We start from the raw sequence: 21946 nt of genomic DNA, 5'->3' as shown, positions 1-21946 counted from the left end.
AAATGTGCCTCCATGGTGTCGAAATCCTCTGGGCTAAGAAACACTTCCTCTCACCTGTCCTGACGCAGACGTTCCCAGAAGTGGACTAACCCTTTCCACTCACTTGGCCAACGACTCTTCTGCCATGGCTCACAAGTGTCCTCAAAGAGCACGTGGGTATTCAGATGGAGCTTTTCTTCCTGAGGATGGTTCGCTTCTTATGGAACGATTAATCATACCTGCAGTTACTAGAAGGACTAACGATTCCCACTGGAGACGCATGATTAGTCTCACAGGGACATTGGCCCATCGGTCCTATTTGTCTTCATTCATTTGGTGGCCATTTTAGCAGCTTTCTTGACAACATCTGTAAGATGCTCAAGAGCTGAACCTGAAGATCGTGACACAGTCAGGAGCAAGAGTGGGAAGCCCGTGGCTCTGCTGGGTGGGCAGATGCTTCTCCTGCCCAACCCCCAGCTGTTCTTCCCAGCAGACACCACACCATCCCATTTGATCTCTAGGGTTTGTTTGTTAAAATCAAAGGTGCTAAATTTACTTTGAACAGACCAATGACAACCTTTCAATCATGAGAAATTGGACCTAGTTTCTCATATGCTATTCTTTTTACTATTAAAAAAAAAAACAAACCAACCATGGAACGATAGGAGGGGGGGCTTATAAAGCTCACACAGAGCTTAGAACTGTGAAGGATGACACAGGTCTTTGAACTTTCTGGCCTTTGGTGAGATACCCGTGTGCCCTGACGCGACACTGAACTACAGCACTACCTCCCTGGAGGCCACTCTCCCCCAGTGACTACGAATCTCCAACGTGCCCTTCATTCACCCACTCGGCCCCTTGTTCAGCAAACGTTTAATACCATTATAAGAAAGACGTGGTCTTTGAGATACATAGAGGAGAATGGCGCATGGTCCTGGCCCTCAAAAATACACCATCCAGTAGAAGAGATGACATATACATAAACTGTTATTTACCAAACAGAATAGAATCCCTCATAACCAAACACTATCTCATGGACACTTCTGTACTTCTTAGCATGAAACTTATGAGAATCATTGCTTCATATTTGCTCTCATTCTACAAGGCTGTACACTGTGTAAAGGCAGGGGCCGTGTCTTGTTCTACTCTACATTTCTGTGTATAAGTCTTCTCAGCTCACATGTATGAATGTGATATATAGAAACATACTAAGGAATTCCAGGGGGAGGATCGATTCTTTCCAACTGGAAGAGTCACAGAAATCTTCAAGAATTTTGTTTGGGGACAGGAAATAGGGGAAAGACAATTGCTTGCAAGAATTGCCCACACAGAAGTATGGGGTGCTGGTAAAGTACTTCCCTAAGTGCTTTCATTTGATGGGGTCATAGGATACCTCAGTGATTCTCAACCACGGCTGCATGTTAAAAACCTGGGGAGACTGTAAAAATGCTCAAATGCGATGGCCAATTGAATCAGAATCTCCCAAGAGGCTGAGGAGAGGGATATATAAGTAGGAGCCTGAGTTTTGGTACATTTTTAAAGCTCCACATTTGCTTCTAATGTATATCCATGGTTGAGAGTCTCTGTGGACCCTCAAGAAAGTTAGTGTGAAGCCAGATTGGAAACAAGACTGGCAATCGATTTTAAAAGGCCCTGGGAATAAAACTGAAAAGTTTGACCTTTCAACAGGCAAGAAGCCAGGCTCTGCTAGCCAGACAGATGGAGACAGGGAGAGTAGCTGTAGAGAGATAACTTAGGAGGCTTCTGAATTTGTCCAAGCTACACACGAACTCGGGAACATCGCCGCCTTGGTTTAGCACCAGGTGGAATCCGTGCCCCTGCTGGATGTGAAGTGATGGCAGACCTGGGACTGAAAGAAGTCCGGGGTCAGGGGCCTCGATGGTGAGGGAGCCTGGCATGCAAGGCAGAGGGCATTGAAGGCATCGTGGTGACTTTGACTCTAAGCCCACTCGCTGTGAGGTGTCCGTCTCTAGGAAGTAAGTTTGGGGCTGGCAATGGAGATCTGGGAGTCGCTGCACAAGAAGTAGAAGTTAACCAAATATGAGTCAATGAAATTTACCAAAAAAAGAAAAACACAAAGAGAAGAAGGCAGCTGAGAGTAGATATCTAGACACTGCCTGATTTGGAGAGATAGAGAAAAGACTTTCTAGCAAGGAAGCTGGCGAGACAACAGCCAGATGGTTGAAAGGCATGTAAAGTCATCAGAGTGGACAACTAGGGAGGCAAGAGTTCAAGAAAGGGGACATGATGTAGATAAAGGTCAAAGTTTTGAGGATGGACAAGGAGGCACTGAGTTTCAAAAGGAAAGTAACACCTGTTTGCGTGAGACAGGAGAAGAGATGTGTTTATTGCACATGTGTTTATTGAACACCTACTATTGCCCAGACTGTTTGAATCACTAGGGACACAACAGCATAATCAAGGTGCCTGCTCTCATGAAGCTTATGTTCCTGTTGTGGGGAAGGAGCAGAAAGAGGAGAAAAGTTGTGGGAAAACTTTGAGCAGTAGAGTTCAAAACGGGGAACTGTGCTTAGTCCAGGGAATGGTGGTCCTTTGGAGTAAGGCGAACAGGGCTGAAGGATATGAAATAAATGTGGTTTAGCTCCAGAGAAGCCTGTAGGGGAGACGATAGGAGATGAAGAAAGGAGTTCAACCAGCTGAGAGGCGGGCCCCTTACAGGCTCCCAGGCCTCAACTGGTATCTTTGGGTACACCTATAGAGGCTTTGCCAAGGCTGGGCAGCCTGGGAGCCCTGCTGGAGAAGAGAAGAGGTGGGCTGCCCAGGGCTGGGGATTGGCAAGGCCTCCGTGGTAATAGGTTACGGGACTGGGGATCACAAATACCACATTAGAAACATCAACACTTGCAAACCACAGAACATAAACGCTCAAGGTCACAGCACACTCATCAGCTCATAGAGTCTATATAGTCACTGAGCACATTAAGAAGCCTACTAACTCTGCTATCTAGTTTTAGAAGAGCTATAATTTAGTATTGCTAGGTATCAATTAGTCCTGTTTTCCTCATCTGTAAAATGAGAGGGTTGGACAAAATGACCTCAAAGTTCTGTTCCAACATGGTCCGTGGTGAATGTTAGAAAGCACGTGAAATTCTAAAGGTTAATTTACTTCTTTAATATTTACATCAAATGTTCAAAACTCAGCTGAGAGGTAATGCAACTCGGTTAAGTCGGCGCGCACAAAGCCCCTAGTTTTGTGAACCATGCTGGTTTTAAGATACATTGTCCTGGGAAAAGGCACAACCTAAATTTGGGTGGCAGAAATCTCAAGTGTCATGGGTAATTGAATAGGATAATTGATAGGCCATCGATAGAACATTGGAAACAGATCGGCTAGAATGATTAAAGATGAATAGGTTCTCATATTTGCAAGCTGGGGAAATTGCTTTGTGAATATTGGGAGAAAAGGGATAGATATTGTTTAAAGAATATCAAAAAGAAAAAAAAGATGAAGAAGAAAAGGAAGGGAGGGAGGGAGGGAGGAAAGAAGGAAGGAAGGAGAGTGTTTCAAGTATTAGGATGATAGTAGCTACAAATATTAAATAAAGTTATGCAAATGTGCCTCACCTTGCAGAGCTAAGATTCATTTAGAGCAATGTAAGTGGAATCTCTTTTATCACTTTCAAAAATTGTCAATAAGAGTTAACCAGGCCTTGGGTAGATCCTGAAACCCTAAGGTAAAATGTGGTTGACAGGATAATCAGGAAAGATAACTAGCTAGCTGCTATTGTTTAATAATTTAAGGATCGTACCATTTCTCATATGCAATGAGACTTGTGAATAACACTATACAAAGTCTTGAAAGAAATAAACCAAAGTATCTGAGCTTTTTCAGAGAGCGATACTTGTTATACATCTTGTCGTTGAAATCAAGGTCTGTAAGACTCAAAACTCTGCACTAGTTCTACAAATTATTTATTTGTAAGCTTAATCTGAATGAATAGATAATGGCTATTTTTAGAAGTATGTTTGAGGCATTATTATTAGTTTTATATCCAAAGCCTTTGCTCATGCAAGTAAACTGAAGTTTCAGTCTTTACAATTAGAGTACAAGTGCTAATCACTTGTTTTCCTTACTAAGTTAGTACCATGTTTTCTTTGCAGCCTCACTGAGTCCTGAGTGCTTGATCATTTTTAAGCAGTTTCATAAGTAGGAGTTTTCTTCAAATCAAGAAGACATATACTGGTGGAAATGAAAAAGAGTGAAGATCAAAGAAGTTATGCCTTAGATCAAGACGAATCACTTTAGCTGGACCTTCCAGAAAGTCCCATGGTTTTTGAGGTTTGGCTGTTTTGTGTTCCCTCTCCTAGTTGATTGGTGCCCAGTGCTCTGGGGGTCCTACCTTAAATCCAGGTGTTGCCGTCCCGCTCAGCTGAAGAGCCCAGAGACCTGGGGACATGACGAAGGGACCTGGCTCTACCGGGAGGCAGCCTGGGCTGCTGGGAGGGCGTGTGTGCAGCCCACACCTACAGGTCACAGGCTTCTGTGACTGACAGCCGAGGGAGTGGGCGGGAATGTGCCATCCGCCCCAGGAGCAGAGGTGGGCGCTCCAGCAGCCCTCACCCACTTCTGAGGACAGAATCCCCGGACCCTCAGGGCCTCCAGCACAGAATTTGGGTTTTTATGGGTGAAAGGCAGTCCCCTTGCATCAAAAAGTATTTATATCTGATATAACTTGAAATTTCTTAAAAGCTATTTGGCAACAAACACTGCTACCCAGAACCGCCCCCTGGGCCTAGAAGGCAGCGCCTAGGTCGTTCTTCCGAGGTGCTTGGGGACCCCAGGAGTTCTTCCCCGCGCTCACACCCTCTCCAGAGGGAGCGGCATGACTGAGCCCCGTGCTGCAGTACCTCCCAGAGCTGCCGTAGTCCTCACACAGCCTGTCATGCCTGGCTGGGCGCTGGGCCCCGGGCTTTGTGATTGGCCTCTGACGCACCAGGCTGCTAAGCAGCCCCTCGTGGTGAGTGATCATCATAAACAATTGGTTAGTGTAGCTTGGTAGTAGGATCACGCTAAGTGAACCAAGTCAGATGGGAAAGGACAAGAGCCATAGGATTTCACTCAGGTGGGATATAAAAGCAACAAACAAACAAATGGAAACCAGACTCATAGACACAGACCACGGTAGGGTGGTTACCAGAGGGGAAGGAGAGTGAGGGGGAGGAGAAGGAGAGTAAAGGGGATCAAATATACGGTGACGGAGGAGACTAGACGTCAGGCGGCGGGCACCCAAAGTAACATACGGCTGATGTATGATAGAATTGGACACTTGAAACCCATACAATCCTATTAAACAGTGTTCCCCTCAGTAAGTTTCATTTTAAAAAACCATACACCTCAAATCCTAACCCAAAACCCAAATCTATCCTTAATCCTAAACCTAACTCAATCCTCCCTCTAAAACTAACACTAATCCTATCCCTAAAACCCTGTTCCAAACCCTAAGTACTAACCCTGACCCTAACACACTAAACTAGACCCTCAAAGTTCACCCTTACTGTAAACCCTAACCCTGAAACTGTAACCCTTAACACTAACCCTGACCCTCTGACCCTCACCCTAGAAAACATAAACAAGCAGACAAGCAAATGGGAGCACCCTAGAAAGTTCCATGACATGGGCTGGATCCTGTGCACCTTGCTTTCAGCGACCTGCTCATGCATTTCTACAGACATTCCTTCCTGCAACCACCTGCATGGACGCGGACCACCTGCATGGATTCACACCGACCCTGTCCGGCAGGCAGGGCTGGGTGGATTGTATGGCGCAAGTAGTATATTGCACAGGCTCACCACTTTCAATTAGAAAATTTCTAAAATGCCACTCAGCTCAGTTCCCCAAGGATTGTCCTTGTAGGATCACCATTCAGATGAGAGAGTTCAGGGAAGAAACTATTGACAAATGTCAATAGTTTAGGGAGAGTATGCACTTCCACCTATTCTAAACTTGCAAATGTCTAACTGATTTTCTATTTCTTTCCATGCATTTCTCTTATCTCTGTTCCCAGCTATGAGACAGTTCAGTTATTTTGCTCCCCCCGCCCCGAGTCTGGGTTCATCTTTTCCCCGTTGGGTTCCCCCTGGGCCTGGGGAGGAGCCCCAGAGCTGGCGGGAAGACAAGCTCCGGTACGGGCTACGAAATCTCGAGCATGTCTCACGTTCCCTCTGCGTCGTTTCGCATTAAGAGGACTGGGAAAGAAAAGGTTCCTTCACTACGACCCCCACTGCTTCCTGGTACCCATGAACTTGGCTGCGTGTCTGAGAGCAGACTTGCCACACAGAGATGTCTTTGGCTATTGGAGACATGGAGCCAGGAACATACCCACCACATTTAAAAAGTTATGATGCATGTGGCATATATGGAATTATATGTGGCCCAGGTGAAAAACGTAGTTGCACAGTTGAACATGAACATGTGCATAAACCTCTGTGGCCTGCTCCTATAAAACAAAGCGGGGGGATCGAGGGCTGTCTCAGTCCTGTCACACGGTGGGGATGAGCCATCAGGTCTTGGAAAGATGTGGAGGAAACATCAGCACCTATCACTGGGCAAAAGAAGCCAATCCGGAAGGGCTCTGTACTGTGCGATTCCAGCTACACAACCCTTTGGAAAAGACAGAGCTAGGGAGAGAGAGAGAGATGAGTGGTTGCCAGGGATGGAGGGAGGGACAGATGAGGAAAGCACAGAGGATTTTTAGAGCAATGGAACTACTCTATGTAGTAATGTATCGGTGGACACATGTCATTGTACACTTGTCCAAACCCACAGAATGCACGGCACCAGGAGTGAACCCTAATGTAGACTATGGACCCTGGGTGATTATAATGTGTCAATGCAGGCTCATCCTTGGTAAAATAAAGAGAAAAAAAAATGCACCTTCTGGTGAGTGATGTTGATAATGGGGGCAGCCGTGTCTGTGGGGAGCAGGGGATACAGGGCAATCCTTATACCTTCCTATCGATTTTAGTATAAACTTAAAATTGCCCTGGAAATAAAGTATTGAGAAATAATGCATATGCATATATTGTGATTTTTAAATATATTAAGACTTTAGGTGGAGAGGAGGGGAGAGACAATATTGCTTCTCGGGTCAGATTTTTCCGCTTGCCGTCATATTCTCTTGGTTTTGACAAAATGGGGTGAATCACTGAATATTCATTTAACATGATCCTACGCTCAACTTTGTGTTGAGCCTTATGGTGATAGGGGAGTGATGCGATATAGTGGAAAGTAAAGGGTGGGACCAGGCACACAGGCTCGAATCTCAGGTCTTCTGGTTGCAGCTGCGGAGGGCAAGCTGCTGAAACATCGCAAAGCCGGTATGAAGATCCCCCTGAGGTAACTGCGCTGGTGACTTGGGACAAGCGATTTCATTCACCCCCCCTTCTGGAGAAGGGAGATAACAAAGCTTGCCGTGCGTTAGACCAGGATGTATAGACAGTGAGCTGAAGGCACCCTACTCAAGGTGCGAAGCAGGACTCGCAAGGGGTGGCCGGTCCTCGCTCAGCCACGTGCCGCATGCCCTCTGCTGCCCAGGCGCTTGTCATCGGACTGGGGAAGGAGGTGGCACCTGCACCGAACACATGCTCAGCTGGGGTCATGGCAGATAAGTTCTTCATGGCACAGACACGTGCCGGGCTGGGTCCAGCCTGGAGGAAGGGAATCCAGGAAGTGGGAAGCGGTCGGGCTCTGGGGGAAGGGCATGCGGAGCCTGCCGGGCCTCCAGGGGCTTGAGGGCGGATAATGAGGCTCCGAAAGGGAAAGGAAAGACAGGAAGGCTTCCAGGAAAGAGACCACCCAGGCAAAGGCAATGAGGTGGGGACGAACCCAGAGCAACAGGACGGGGCCTTGGCGGGGAGAAGGGGAAGGCGTATGGGTAGTGGGGGTCGAGTGATGGAGGCAGGCCTTCCAGCTCACAGCGCCGGGGAGCCCGGGGGGACCCTCCTGCTAAGGAGGTTCCTGAGATCCAGTTACTGACTATCCACGTCCCCAACTCCCAGGACACCTGGTGCTCTCTTGGTGCCAAATTTACTCTCTGTCCCTCTTCTCTGATTTCACAGAGCATTGTGGTTTCTTTCCATACCAGCCCGAGCAGTATGTACTCAGTTTATAGTTTACGGGGATTTCTCCCACACCCATATATGTTTTCCAGTGGAGTCTGTGCTTTTTCCTAGACCCACCCGAATTCCAGAACATGGTTCACTTGTATGCCAAGTTCATAGCCTTTCTCTTTGTCACTCTCCTCGCCTTATAAAAACTAGGAGAAAGTTACCATTGCAATGCTTCTATGTATTTTTAACAGAAAGGAATGGAGGACCTCGGAAAATAATTACAAGGGTAATTCTTGATTCAGTTTATGTGGAGAACAGCAGATGTTTCTAGAGGAAAATCCAGGAAATGAGCTCTCCCAGATCTAAACTTTTGTTCATCAAAGTTTGAGTGGCTAGCTACAGGAGCATAATCCCTTTTATAAGTTAAAAAAAAAAAAAAAAAAAAAACCAACCAGCCATAAAGCTACTTTAAGATTTTTATAATGGTGATGACTTAGATTGTGGAATTCTGAGTTTCTTTATAAAGTAAGTTTTTAAAAAAAAATTAAAGTTCATAAAAAGGGAACGTAGGATCCTTTTGGTCATTTTGAGACTTCTTGTTTCCCATTGACTTGTTTCCCATTGAAGCAGCTTCCCCGGTGCTTTCACACAGGCGTCTCGTTTACCTCGCCTGGTGTCCCCGCGGGTGGAACGTCCCCAAGTTCGCAGATGGGAAACTAAGAAGTTCGGTGACTTGCAGGAGTAGCACACAGCCTATGAGCGCGCTGGGTCCAGAACTTTCACTTCTAAGTCTAACCTTTTTTCCCCCCCGCAGCTGCCCTCAGAAAAGCCTGTGTCCACCTCGGATGCGGGGAGATGGTGAGAGGCCCACGCAGAAGGGTGCGGCCTGCACTGGAGAAAGAGGGCACCTGCTTCAGCTGAAGGTTTTCCCGCACGCCCGCCGGGCGCTAAGACCCGGAGGCTCAGCCTGGCCGTGCGCCTCGCCCTCGGGCCTGACGGCTGCGCCAGGCGCGCTCTGCGAGGAGTTTGCAGTTTGCGCACCTCGGATTCACCGCCAGGAGATCGGGTTCCCGAACTGCCTGCCAGGGGCTTCTCCTCACGGGCCCCCCGTCCTTTTGTTTGTGTGTTCTGCAGGGCTTCAAGAATTCTTATCAGATATGTTTAGTCTCTTATCCAGAAGGTTCCAAAATATTATTTGATTTTGCGAAGAAAACGAAGGCTGCAATTCTTGTAACCCACCTCCCAATTTTTCGAAGTGACTTGCACTATAGCACTTCAGTTTTGCTGAAGTTTAACTGAATCCCAGTATAGCACCGGGAAACCACAAAGTAGTCTCAGCAAAACAAACTTTAAACTGTAGGTACGCAGCCAGCGGCAATTAATTGTTCCTAGGGAGCTGGCGTCTCCCGCCCGTTCACCCTCCGTCGCAAGGCTGCCCTTGGTCCGATTCCGCGTTTGCGTTCCAAAGGTTGCTGAGCTGATGAAAGGAGAAGCCTTGCTTTAATCAGTGCAGTAATTAGCAAATTTGGACACTGTGTTATCCCCCCTCCCCCTTTTTGGAAAGGCGTTCAAGAACGGGCTTGTAGTTAATCCAGAGCTGCTCAGAACCCCGAAGCCCGCGGCTTGTGAAATCCAGGTACGCGCCCTGTTCCCAGGAGGTCTGAGTGGCTGGAAACTTCCTTCAGGAATACGTGTACCCAGCCCTCCCTGATGAGCGTATACTTTTAAAATCATGGTAACTGTTAATTTATTGAATAACTTGGTTGCCTTTAAGGGAGGAAGGAATGGATTAGCCACACTTAGGAGAGGAAGTAAAGGAAAAGGAGCACTCAGACAAATGGGCTTGGAGTCCGATCTCTGGGACTCTGACCGGTGGGCCAAACAACCATCTCGCAACCTTCCTGACGGTTCTTCAGAAGAGGGGGATCCCCGTCCTCCCCAACAGCTTTCCTTGTTGCCACCTTCGGACTCTCCGCGGCTTCTTTCCTTCGGCTCCCAAATGTGCTCCTTCCCTTCTTTGATTCCTGAGTCAAGGGTGGTCCCCTTGGTGATCACGTTTTGTTCCGAGAACTCCCACTGTCGGCTCCTGCTGGGGTAGAAGGCTCTTCTATCTGCTGCTCTGAGGTTTCGTTTTCTTTCTGCTCGGTGGGCATTGTCTCTTACCCCCCGCTCCCCCCACAATTGCGTCCCCCGAGGTCTTCACGCATCCTTTTACTTCTCTTCAAGCTCTCTCTTGACATCCTCCACCTGACCCTCACGACCATTCCTGGGCCCATCCCTTCACTGTCGCTCTCCAAGTGCCCCTCCTCCGACCTCCCGCCTGCGTTCCCAGAATCCCCGGGGACACCTCCCTGGAGGACTGCCTGGAACTGACGTGTGCAAAACAGAGCCCAGGTCATTCCCCTAAATCCAGCCACTTCTCCGGAGTGTGGGCTCCAAACGCCGGCATCCTGGATCTCCCACCTGTCTGTCTGTCTTCAATTCCTCCTCTCCCCGCAACCCAGTGCCAGCCCAGAGGTCCTGCCTTCCCGAAGCTTCTCGCATGGTGTGTCCCTTCCCTTCCCACCACCTCTGCTCCGCCCCACCTCTTCATTCCTTTGATCCAGTCTCTCAAAATACGGTTCCCACAGTTTGTTTGGTCTCCACGGCCGGACTGACGTCTAAAGAGCAGCTCAGAACCCAAAAGGCCCACAGCCTTCAGTGAACCCCAGACTGCCCTTCCCAGGCAGCTTGCCCTTGCGTCTCCTCTTCCGAGGCACAACACGGAAGGGTATGGCCTTTAGGGACCAATGGCCTCACTTCACAGCCCAGCCTCACCGCTCCGGAGGCCTGGGCCTGCAAGCAAGTTAACTTGCCTCTGTGTCCCCCACCTGCGTTTCCCTCATCTCTGAACCAAGGCTGATAACAACACCTACAGGATGGGCGATTACCGTGTGGAGTAAGGCGGGCCTGGAGCGACCTAGCCTTTGGCGAGCGCGCGGCGTGCGGGCCTTCGGCGCTCTCACGGCCCTCGTCCTCACGCGCCCTCCGTGCACTCCCGCGTCCTGCACTGTCCCCTGGTGCATCCTCGTGCCTCTGCTCGTCTGACCTCGGACGGCTTCTCCTCCCCAGGAAGACTTGTGAGGTCCTGCTTGTTTTTCGAGGCGCTCTCACGTGCCCCCGGGCCTTTCCTGGCTGTCCGGAATGGGTCTGGTCTTTCCCTCTTGGGGGTCCCCTCCGTGAAGACCTCACATCACCCTCCTCACACTCTCCTGGCACCAGAGCCATTCTCGTGTGGGAGTATTTGTTTTTCCCCCTCTATTTCTCTTGTTCTGTTCCCATCTGTGCCTGGTCTTCCCTACTCGTTATCTTCTGGAAATTACTGAGGGTTAGAAGGTAACTCTTCAAATCCTGATGGGAGTTGATTAAAAAACTCATTAAATATACATTTCTACCAACCATGGGGCTAGTAAGTCACAGACTGTTTTTTCAGATCTTGAAAACTAAACAAAGTGCTGTGCAAAAGCATAGTTTAGAGAACGTTCCCAGGATATTGGACCAGACAAGTTAATATCCATAATTATAAATTTTATGTTTGGATACGCATACCCCGTGCAGCCTTCAACTTGGGAAGCCCAGGGTGCGGGCCTAGGCCGCTCCCAGGCGGAACGAGGCGCATGTGATTGTAATCACAGGAAAGCAGCTCTTGTGAGTTTTAGTCCTATAATATTTCACCTTTAAAATGGGCAAATCTCAGAAAATTCTCTTCAACTTAAAATTTAAAACACATTGAGAACCAGATACCCTTCCCGCCACAGGTATGCTAACACAGACCATGTCTGAGCTCAGCATCCGTCTCCCGGAGGGGCCGCATCGTGGACCCAGTCACCCGCTTCCACCCCAGGCCGGCAGCAAATTCCTCCTCTCCTTCCTTCCCCTTGTTTTCTTCCCCAGGATCGAACTTGGAGTACACGCGCCCGCACCGAGCCCTGCCAGCTCTGCATTTACTCCTCTGTTTTATTTCAATGTCTTTCTTTCCAGAATCCTCTGCGTGTTTCCTACTTTCCCTCTATGGAGTTTACACAACCACTATATTGTAGCTACATGGTGCCCTGTTTCTTCTCACTCATAAAAATATGTCTCCCTCCTCGATCACCTCATGTAAGCAATTCTAGCAGCCAATCTATCACTTTGTAATGTTCACCAAGGGAGAAAATGCACCGGTTAGGAGTTTTCAGATATATGTAATTTTCAAAACACTTCAGATGAGAAGTTCTATGTTGTGTGCTTGCAGGATAGGATGGAATTAGGTCATGATTCAATTGAAGATGTAGTTATAAAAAAATATTGTGCCTTCCTGTTGATGCATGTTGATTTAAAAAGCATTGCCTGAGGACAACCAGGGCCCAGCATGGGGAACAAATAGGTAGAATCTTTATTGTCATTGAGCTTGCAACCCAGTAGGGCACAGAGAGAAGTAGACAGGACACTATGAAGTGGGGCCGGGTGGGATGAACCAGCTGCATCCAGGGTGGGAGGGACTTCTATGGAAGGTTCTTAGCAGGACATTGATGTTTCCCTGGTGTTAGAACTGAGCTAAGTCGATGGTGAAAGTTTATAATCTCACTTATAGACATTAAATTATATGCATAGTGATGGAAAGAAAAATATTCGATCCTGAGAGGCAGAATGGACACCATCTTTCATAAAAGATGGTGCATGTAAAAGTAGATTCAAGGAGTGCCTAAAACTCCTAGGTTCAAACAGGAAGCCTATTTAAAACCTACATTTAATTCTGAAGTCGCAAACAAGAACTCTGCCGCTGTGGGCCCGTGTGCATTTCATTTGTGGTTCTTAAAAATGGATAAAAATCATATATATCAATAATTTTATCAAATTACCTCTTTGAGAAGTAGCCTTATTTTTCTTTTCCATCTAATTTGCATTATATTTGTGTGGCAGTATCTGGATAGGTCTTTGTAAGCTCACCTAAATCCTTTCTTGGAATAAGATGGATTTAAAGGAAAAACAAACAAAAAGTAAATAAGTTTGGGGAGCTAACTGTCCATGGCCACGCTGCAGTTCCAGAGGCTGGCCTGTCACCTGCAAGGGTAGGTAGCTAGGGCACCAGAGGTCCAACTCACAGCCATGTACGCATGGAAGTCATAGCATCTTCTTCCTTAGAGCACATGCCATCTTGCCGCCCCCATCAATCCTAGTCTACAAAAGTGTCCTCCATGGGGTTGCATGAAATGCTGATCAGAGGAGTGAATGATAGTTGCAAAGAGGTAGGCAGAGGCAGGAGACAGTTCTGTAGTCCAACATGGTTGCACAGCTTAGAATTCAAAGTTAAAGGATGTCTTTGCTGCAGAGCTTTTAATATGGTAACGATGACCCTGAAGTTCCAAGAGGGAACCACAGACGGTGAGGATGACGGATTTCCCGAACCTGAGTACGGATCTTCCTCTTCTTGCAGAGCAGGCACGACACAAAGCCGTCTTCAGGACTCTCGGGTTGCCAACAGAGCCTCCCACAGAGATGAGGCTCTACCGTCAGAGTTTGTGGGGTTTCAGGACCCCCCCTCCTGCCCTCTGGCTGGGCAACAGCTCTTGCCCCCAGGCCACTGAGAAAGAAGGCATAGGGACCACCTCTAAGGGGTCTCCCCACGTTTCCCAAGACATGGAGTCACAAAGGCATTGGAACCGTCCCCTCCCTTCTCTTTCCCAAGGCAGCATTGACCTGCATGGGAGAAGCCAGTCACTCTTCTGCCCATAGGGGCCCGTGGGCGGTGGGGCCAGAAGCTGGAACCCTGGGAGTTTCTTGATCAGATTATCACAGTTTGCCTATTGCCAAGAATCAAGTCATGTGACCTAACGCCCAGGTGCTTTGTTCAAGAGTGACAGTAAGACCAACACCCTATGAAAGCACTTTTTTAAAACACTGTCTAGAGGGCTGTTTGGGGGGGACCATTAATTTTCAGTATGAGCCTGAGATGAAAATTGTAGATTTCAAATTTCTTCAACAGGACAAAAAATTAAAAATAAAGCACCATTGTGCTGTGATGCTGTTGACACTGAACTATTCTTTATACCTGCACAGTCGGTTTCATTATGCATGTTCTGGCTCAATGCACACCCACACAGCTGTATATATGTCACTTGTATATATGTGTCTGTAGATGATGAAGCTCACAATCTTTCCCTGGATTTTTGAAAATATAAAGGAGTCAGGGCAGGCCCTTGTGCCTTAGTATTCAGACAATTCTAAACAAAGGAGTCAGGTGCTCCTGCGCTCTCGTATTTTCTGTAACTACTAGCAGGTATGTGAGGGTGGGGTTGTTCAGAACAGTGCAGATAATGCCAAACTGCACGAGGTTTCACAGCAAAAGGTAAACTTCCACTGGACTCTCAAGGGGTAGAAACAGACACCAGGGGTTACTCAGGAAGTCAGAAAGCTAGATTCGGAGAACCGACCTTGTGTTCTTTGGCAAACAGGACGGGGATGGAGCAAGATAGCAATCTGCAAATATTTGAAGATGTAAACATGACTGAGTGAGTGCAATATGAGGCCCGGTAGGCATGAAGTTAGCAAGCATTCTGACTGAGAAAGGGCACTGTTAACTGCTCTCAGAACTGGAAAGAGCATTAGTGGAAACTGAGGAAGAAGAGGCTGTTTCTTGTCAGAGACACAGATATTTTCCTGGGGCAGATCTCCAAGTTAAAAGAGAAGCATATTCCTCACGCATTTAATATCCTTCTAAGTTCTAGACTCATAACTAGCACTTGTCCTTTGGGTTTTAACTTGGGGCTTTTCAAATGCTAAAAGTGTACCATTCATTTTAGTACCCACCTCCCCAGCTGCAGGAAAAACAGATTTCTTAGTATCTTACCCTGAGGCATTGTTAGGACCGAAAAGCTCAGCCACGTGCAGGAAAAAAAATTTACCTTTCCTGGCAACGTACCCACGAAATGAAAAACGTTCTCGATATCGCCCAGATCAATTTCCCATGTATATCACTCACTGGTCATTCACTACGGATAAGCATGATTATTGGGTATATTTACTTGTCATTTCTCAGAGTCACTCAGAGAGCAGTAAGCAGCTAAAATGGATATACATTAATTCAATCGTTCCTTCAAGAACCAGGCAGGTACAGCACAGAGTGGACTTATTGTAGAGGGAATGCACTCACGCCGCATGGGTTCCTGTGTACACCAACCTCCTCCAAAGCTTTGTGCTTAATTTTACAGTCATGATTTTTCACTCATTTTCCTTTGAGGAGAGCTCCCAAATTATATAATCTTCGAGCTCCATAAAACCTTGGTCAGGCTGTGGTGCCGGCACTGAGAAATACGCGAGAATTTCAGCCCGGAATCCAGGGCAACTTCCACCAAAGCAGGATGTGGACTGACACCCAAGCCCAGCTCCTTGGGTCCCCAACACCCCCTGAGAATCGGATGCCCACCCGCCTTTTTCTCCTCTGACCTGCCCTTTTGTCCTCGGATGACCCCACTTGACTCTGAGGACTAATGGGATTCGTCGGCCCAGGGACACGGCCGGGCCCAGGACGTCATCTCCCTGAACTCGGAACCCTGGGTGAGGGTGTGAGAGGCCACCTTGGCTCTGGGGCTGTTGCCCATCCCCCGAGGGAAGGGCTGCCAGCTTGTTCGACGTGGATCCTCCACATCTAGATGCTCTGAATTTGAGTCGCGGGGGGTCTTGGGGCAAAACAACACAGAACTTATTCTGTTGCTCATTCTTCCCTACATTTCCTCCAGGGCCTCTGTCCCCAGGCAGCAGAGACATGCTCCTCTATGTCATCGCTTCCTGCGACAAGTGGGTCCGCACCAAAAACCCGCACCTTGTTCCCCTTCCTGTGCATCTCCAGGTGCGGTGAGCGTGATTATCAGGCAGCTCTGGCTCATCTCTGTTCACCACTAAAATACCTGGCACTTCATGCCAGAAACTTTTCGTTCCAGCAGCAGGGGCTGCGCTCGGGAATGAGGCTGCCTGCGAACCGCCGCGTCCCATCAGATGGCAGTGACTGTGGACGGCATGACCGTCAGGGAAGCGAACGCGGGCACGCAGGCGCCTCGCGGGCCCCGACGTTTCTTCATGGAATGAGCAGCACCGTTTTTGGCTAAAACGCCCTGGGGATACAACAAGAATGTCTGTGTGGACTCCGGCCGTGTTACCCTGCGTGGAAATGAACCCGCAGACCATTCTGCAGAGCTTTCTCAGATAACTACTTCCTTGACTTGTCTTTTACCGGAGATGTCTATTTGCTCATCTTTTTTTCTTCCATCTCCACCATGGAACACTTAGCAAATAAAAACTTCTTTCCCAGAACCTTATTTTTAAGATTATATGTTATTTTCTCTCCCCGTATGCCCTCTGTTCTCCTTCTCAAGGCGGGGGCGGAGGGGATGGGGGAAATCTTCCCTTGGTGCCCGTCCTGTGGGAGGGTATGACATCGCTGAGGCTGCTCACGTCGGTCACAAGTCCTCCTCTGTCTGACACTGGCCCTGGGAAGCTACCTGGGTGGCAGCAGAGAGCCAGGTGAGTTAGGTCAGATCTTCCCCCTTCAATAGCATGGCATCCTTGAGGGGCAGGGCCAGCGAATGTGCCTTGGTTCGTGTTGCTCCTCTGCCATCGGGTACTCAGCTCTGCGCCCCCCGACCAAGGCACCGGACGCCCCACTCCCCAAAGGGCTGTCCCAGGTGAAGACGAGAGGCAGGCGAGGGGGAAGGATGGGTAATAACCTCTGCCTGACCTGCCTCCCGCCCGCACCCCTTACGAAGCCCACACTCCCTTTGCAAGCACAGAAGCTAACAGCCACCTTTGCCATGGCTTCCTGACTGTTTTTGGAGTAGCGTTATTTTTACTTCAGAGAAGAATGAAAACAACACATTTGAAGATACCAATTGACTCCAGTGGCAAGTGCTTGAATTGTTGTGGGGAAAAGACAGTAGCTGAATTACTTATAAATGAAAGACGGAAGGAAATGATTAGGGAGGGTTCTACGCCTTAAACAATCATTCCCAGGGGCCTGGCCTCAGCAGCTGTCCGGGCTTGGGCTGGCGGCTCCCGCCGTGGACGGGGCGCTGGCTCTGAGGCTCTGCTGGGTCCACCAGGCAAGGCTGCAAACACCTCTGGCCGCCGCCGCCACGTGTGGGAGGAAGTCAGCCACCGCTCCTGCCTCTCGCCGATGAGAGGGGGTGAGGCAGGAAAGAATATTTCAAGTGCTTGACATTTACTGATGAAGTCCCAAAACGTTTGCCTGTATTCAGTGCCTAAAGCCACATATTGGTGGTTTTCCTTGCACCAAGCATGTCGTTGTCATTCAGGTGTGTAATTACACACACCACCCTCCCCCCACCCAGGACAAGAGAGAGCAGCCTTTCCAGGCTCCCCTTTGCAAGCCTGTCTGAGCTCCGTGTGAAGCAGCCAGCAGCCCTGCTTTTGTTGGCCGCCCCGGGCCGGCCGCCGGGGCAGGGCGGCTGGGGGCTCGCGCCCCCTCTGTCCCCCAGCCCAGGGCTGTCTGCGCTGGTTATAAGTGCAAAGGGAGGAAATTGGGGAAATAGCACTTTGTATAAAATGACCACAACTGTTGGGGAAGGCAAGAGTGGTGGGACGGTGGGAGGAGGCTTTAAAAATGTGTTTTCCTTAAGCAGCCAGGGTCACAAATTTCTGCTACGTCTATTTCTATAAAACCCCCAGCTTGTGCATGCATTGAACTCAGGGTGGAGATGGCTGTTCTGTTGTTTCGTGGACATTTCCAGGATAGGACTCGGGGCAATTTGCTTAAAGTCTTCCACTTCCCAACCTCTGGTGAGGACTTGCCACACGACCTCTGGGTCGCTGCTCCGTATTCACAACTAGGGAAGGAGGAAACCCGATAAAAAAAAAAAAACCCAGCCCAAGAAAGAGCAGCCCCAGGCGCTGTGTGTGAGGTGAGTGCTGTGTTTTTTAAATACAACTCTCCTGAGACCTAGTTTTCATAAAAGGATGGCATTTAAAAAGGCACTTCAGTGGCATTCGACTCTATTCTTTTGATACTTAAACAATTTTAAATTGGAAGAAGTTTTCACCTAAGGCTATTGTTGATCATTACATATTTGTTTAAACATTTACCAGGGCAGACAAATTCGGGTAGGATCCAGGGTAATAACTGATTGTGTGAGTGTGATTTTCAGTTTTCAAAAAAATTACTTTAAGAATCACTTTTAATGTTTTCTTTCAAAGTCCTTCCTTTAGGTCAATAGAAAAAAAGATTAAGGTATTTTCTGATAAGAAGAAATAAATCTTAGAGTTGGGATTGAGTGTGACAAAGTTTAGTCTTTAATTTTCCCGAGTTAAATACTGCATTTGTTCTAAGTTTCTGAACCTGTGACTTAAAGTGATTGTGAGGTCACGAAACATCCATTGAACAACGAATTCTTATTTCCTACAGGCAGCTAAATGCGGAAGTGCAGAGAGGAGATTAAAAAAAAAAAAAAAAACTAGTTTCACAGGAGCGGTATGGAAATTTCACCCTGTGTGACATTTATTAGCTGAGACTAGTCTGAAGGCACATGAAAGTACACACAGATTACAAAGTGCATTATCCAGGGGTTATGAACAAGGTTCCTCGTGTCCTCAAAGTCAGGATTGTTTACATTCCTTATACCTACCATGGAAAACTTACATAACTTTTTCTCGTAAGGATAGGTAGCAGATTCTTAAATATTCCGGTAAGGTTTTGCCCTACAGCAACCTAAGCTGATTTCTCTTCCAACCAAGGAAAAAGCAGCACCAGGAAAGACCCAAAGAACTAGACCATCCCTGAAAATCAGTAACAAACTCTCCCTGGCGGACAGCAGGAGAGAACAACAGTTGGACAGAGAAGTCCGAGCCGTTCTTCCCCCTTGATCTAGATCACTTACCCCTAGGAAAAAAAAAAAAGACAACATCTGGATAGTGTTTCACAGGCAAGAATAAAGCACTTCTTTTTTTCCTGCCCCATCATTAAGTAAAAACCCGTTTTCCACATGCAAACAGCATTTGTAAATTCCCCCAGATAAGCTGGGACGTCCTGAATGATTTCAGTGATTTGAAAAGAATCACACTTTTGCCTTGTACCTTGAGAGAGAAGCATTTCAGAAATATCTCCCGCACACCGCCGGCTCCAGCTCGGCACGGGAGAGCCTCTTACCTGCCGGGCGAGGAGGCTGGCTTCTGGCTGGGGGTGCGCTTCTGTCGGGGTGAAGGAAGGATCCGTCCCTGCAGGTCGCCTTGGGAGAAATAGGTGTTGAGGTTCCCTCAGAATGAAGAAAACTCTCTCTGTTCCCTGTCAGTCAAAAACGAGTTGGTACAAGTTTGAGTAGGATTTACCTGAAGGAACTGGAGAGAGAGAGAAAGAGATTGGAAGAGACTGGGCGGAGGGAGGGAGGGCTGGGAAAAGAAGGAGGGAGGGAAGAAGGGAAAGGGAGAGGGGGAGAGAGAGAGGGAGAGAGGAAAGAGTCCCTGATGTCAGCATTGTGTCTTAGGGAAATCTACAGACCAGCAGAGGGTTCTAATGGGCGCCCGGTTTTGAGCTTTCAGACACCTGTATAAAAGAACACTAATGCCCCTTTAAAGAAGGCCAGTTAATCTTTGCAGAAACTTCAGCCACCGTGCTCAAAGCCTTTTTAAGGTCTCTTTGCCTAAATAAACTACAAGTAAATAACCAGATTATTTTTTCTAACAAATCCTCCTTTACCCCAAGTCCTCTCTCCCCGTCTGCTCTCGCCACTCCAAGGGAACAGTAACAAAAATCCCTGCCTCCAGGAAAGATCTGCGTCTCAATATTCCCTTCTGCTCCGAATGCCGCTCAGCGCGGCCTACTTCGTCCTGACTCTTTACCCCGTCCTGCGTGTCCTGTTTCAGAGCCCCGTGGCACCTGTCTTGTTCACCGTGGGTCTCTTGAGGGACCCTTGACATGTCATAGCCCCTCAAAAAAAAATGCTGGTCAAGTAGATTGATAAAAAATTATAAATGGAAGCAATTTGTTGTTACAGCTGAACTTTAATTCTTATCTTCTTGGTTTTAATGAACAGATAACACATACATCAAATATGTAGGAACAAATTGTCACAGGGGAAACTGTGTTTTTAGCTCAATATCCTTAAGGCCATGTTGATTTTTCCTGCAAGCTGTTTTCTTTGATCAAAAAGTGTCAAGAGTTTGGACAGATGTGCAAAGTTGGGTTCTGCTGGATTTTCAAAACGGGGATCGGGTGCTTGTGTGGGAATCTGGTTTCCAGCTTTCACGCCCAGAGCGCAGCACTTTATGAGAAACAGTCAGAATTCCATCCTTAAAGCAGGAGTCTGAGGGGGCGTCTCTCAGCCTGGAAAGGGAGGCGGCGAGCTTCTCCCTTGAATGCAGTTTTGTGTCTCCTCCCCAGAGGCCAGTCCGAGTCAATGTGGGTCGCCAGTCTGCCGTGGCCAGAGTGCATGGAGACCCCGGTCCGTTCTAGAACAGAAGATGACTTCCCACAGGCGCTTTCTCCAACAAGATCCCCTGCCCTGGTTCAAGGTCAGCTTGGAGGCGAGCAAAGGGGCCAGCTGATGAGACGCTCAGCTCTTTCCGGCACAGGCACCTGCGCCAGATGGACACACCTGCTTTAAACTGGAGGGGAAGTGGGTGACAGGACTTGCTGGAAGGGGGGGATACGTCCCCTGCCCCGAGCCCTGGGGTCAGCGGAGGAAGGCGACAGGCTTCCTCATTTCTCCTCCCTCTCCCTTGACCCAAGGCCCCAACACAAGCCATTCCCTTTCCCTGTGTCCTCAGCGAGAAAGGTGTATCGGTGTCCTTCCCTGTTGCTCCTGGGAGAAGATGGTGGCCCCTCAGAGACGCTGGCTACTCAGGGACAATGCCCCCCCCCCCCCGAGGCCCAGGGCTTGAGAGACTGAAGAAGCCATACAAGGTTCAGGCTTTTAAAGCTGGCAGTCTTACTCCCGAGCCATAGCCCCAGGTCGCCCTCATCAGGGACACCCTGACAGTCCCAGGTGAGACCAATAAACACAGGTGGAGAAAAACAAAAAGGGAAAACCCAGAATTCAAAATCCCATCCTACGCTCCCTCAAACGGTTTGCTCATGCTGTTCCCTCCACCCGGAACATTCTCAGATCTTCTTCATCCGCCTGGTTCGTGATCTCTGCTCAGGTCTTAACCCAAATGGTATGTCCTCCAGGATGTCATTTTTAATGTCCTTACCTGACATGGTCCCAATCCAGCCCTGCGTCTCATATTCCCGTCTACTTTGAAAGCCACTCAGCATGGCATACGTCCTCCCGACAACTTCTCGTGTCCTGCGTGTCCTGTTTCAGAGCTCCGCCACACCTGTCTTGCCCACCATGTGTCTCTTGAGGGACGCTTGGCATGGCATAGCCGCTCAGAAAAAAATGCTGGCCAAGTAGCTTGATAGAAGATGCTAAATGGAGTGTTGAATTTGTTACGGTTGAACTTTAATTCTTATCGTCTTCGGTTTGATTAATACTTGAAATGTCATCTATAATTAGTAAACTAACACTTGAGTGCTTTCTCTCCATTTAAAAAGCTCTTTCAGTAATGATATTAATGTGGCACACAGGCCCAAAAGCCATGATTAGTTGCATTTTAAGGGTGCGAAAGCGAAAACCAGAGAAGGCGAGCGATGCACTCAAAGCTACAGAGCTGGGAAGAAGGAGGGAGGGGCCCGGCATAGCCCCTCTCGCTCTCAGGCCATGCATTTTCCATTAGGCTACATTTTTCTCAAATTAGCCTATTGTGTGAGCATACATATGCATGTGTAGATTCCTTTGAGTATCAAGTAATACACAGCATGAATTATAACTATGGCCTAATACTCTGGCAAGTTTTATTTCTTGCACGGCCA

The 21946-nt window shown here is 48.2% G+C and overlaps 1 protein-coding gene across 1 annotated transcript in view; it reads right to left on the bottom strand.

The window, feature by feature from the left end:
* The window catches only part of KCNJ15 (potassium inwardly rectifying channel subfamily J member 15), a 40036-nt gene extending 20604 nt beyond the window's left edge, over positions 1 to 19432 (bottom strand). The window contains exon 1 of the mRNA XM_054576127.1: positions 19244 to 19432. The gene's annotated coding sequence lies outside the window, so the exon portion shown is untranslated. The remainder of the gene's footprint in view (positions 1 to 19243) is intronic.
* Between the last annotated feature and the right edge of the window lie 2514 nt (positions 19433 to 21946).

This window comes from Pteronotus mesoamericanus, unplaced genomic scaffold (assembly GCF_021234165.1).
Source record: "Pteronotus mesoamericanus isolate MK-2021 breed Mesoamerican mustached bat unplaced genomic scaffold, CSHL_Meso_final contig_116, whole genome shotgun sequence".
In the NCBI taxonomy this organism is placed as follows: Eukaryota; Metazoa; Chordata; class Mammalia; order Chiroptera; family Mormoopidae; genus Pteronotus; species Pteronotus mesoamericanus.
The sequence above is the reverse complement of the archived record's forward strand: the minus strand, read 5'-3'. Positions and strand labels throughout refer to the sequence as shown.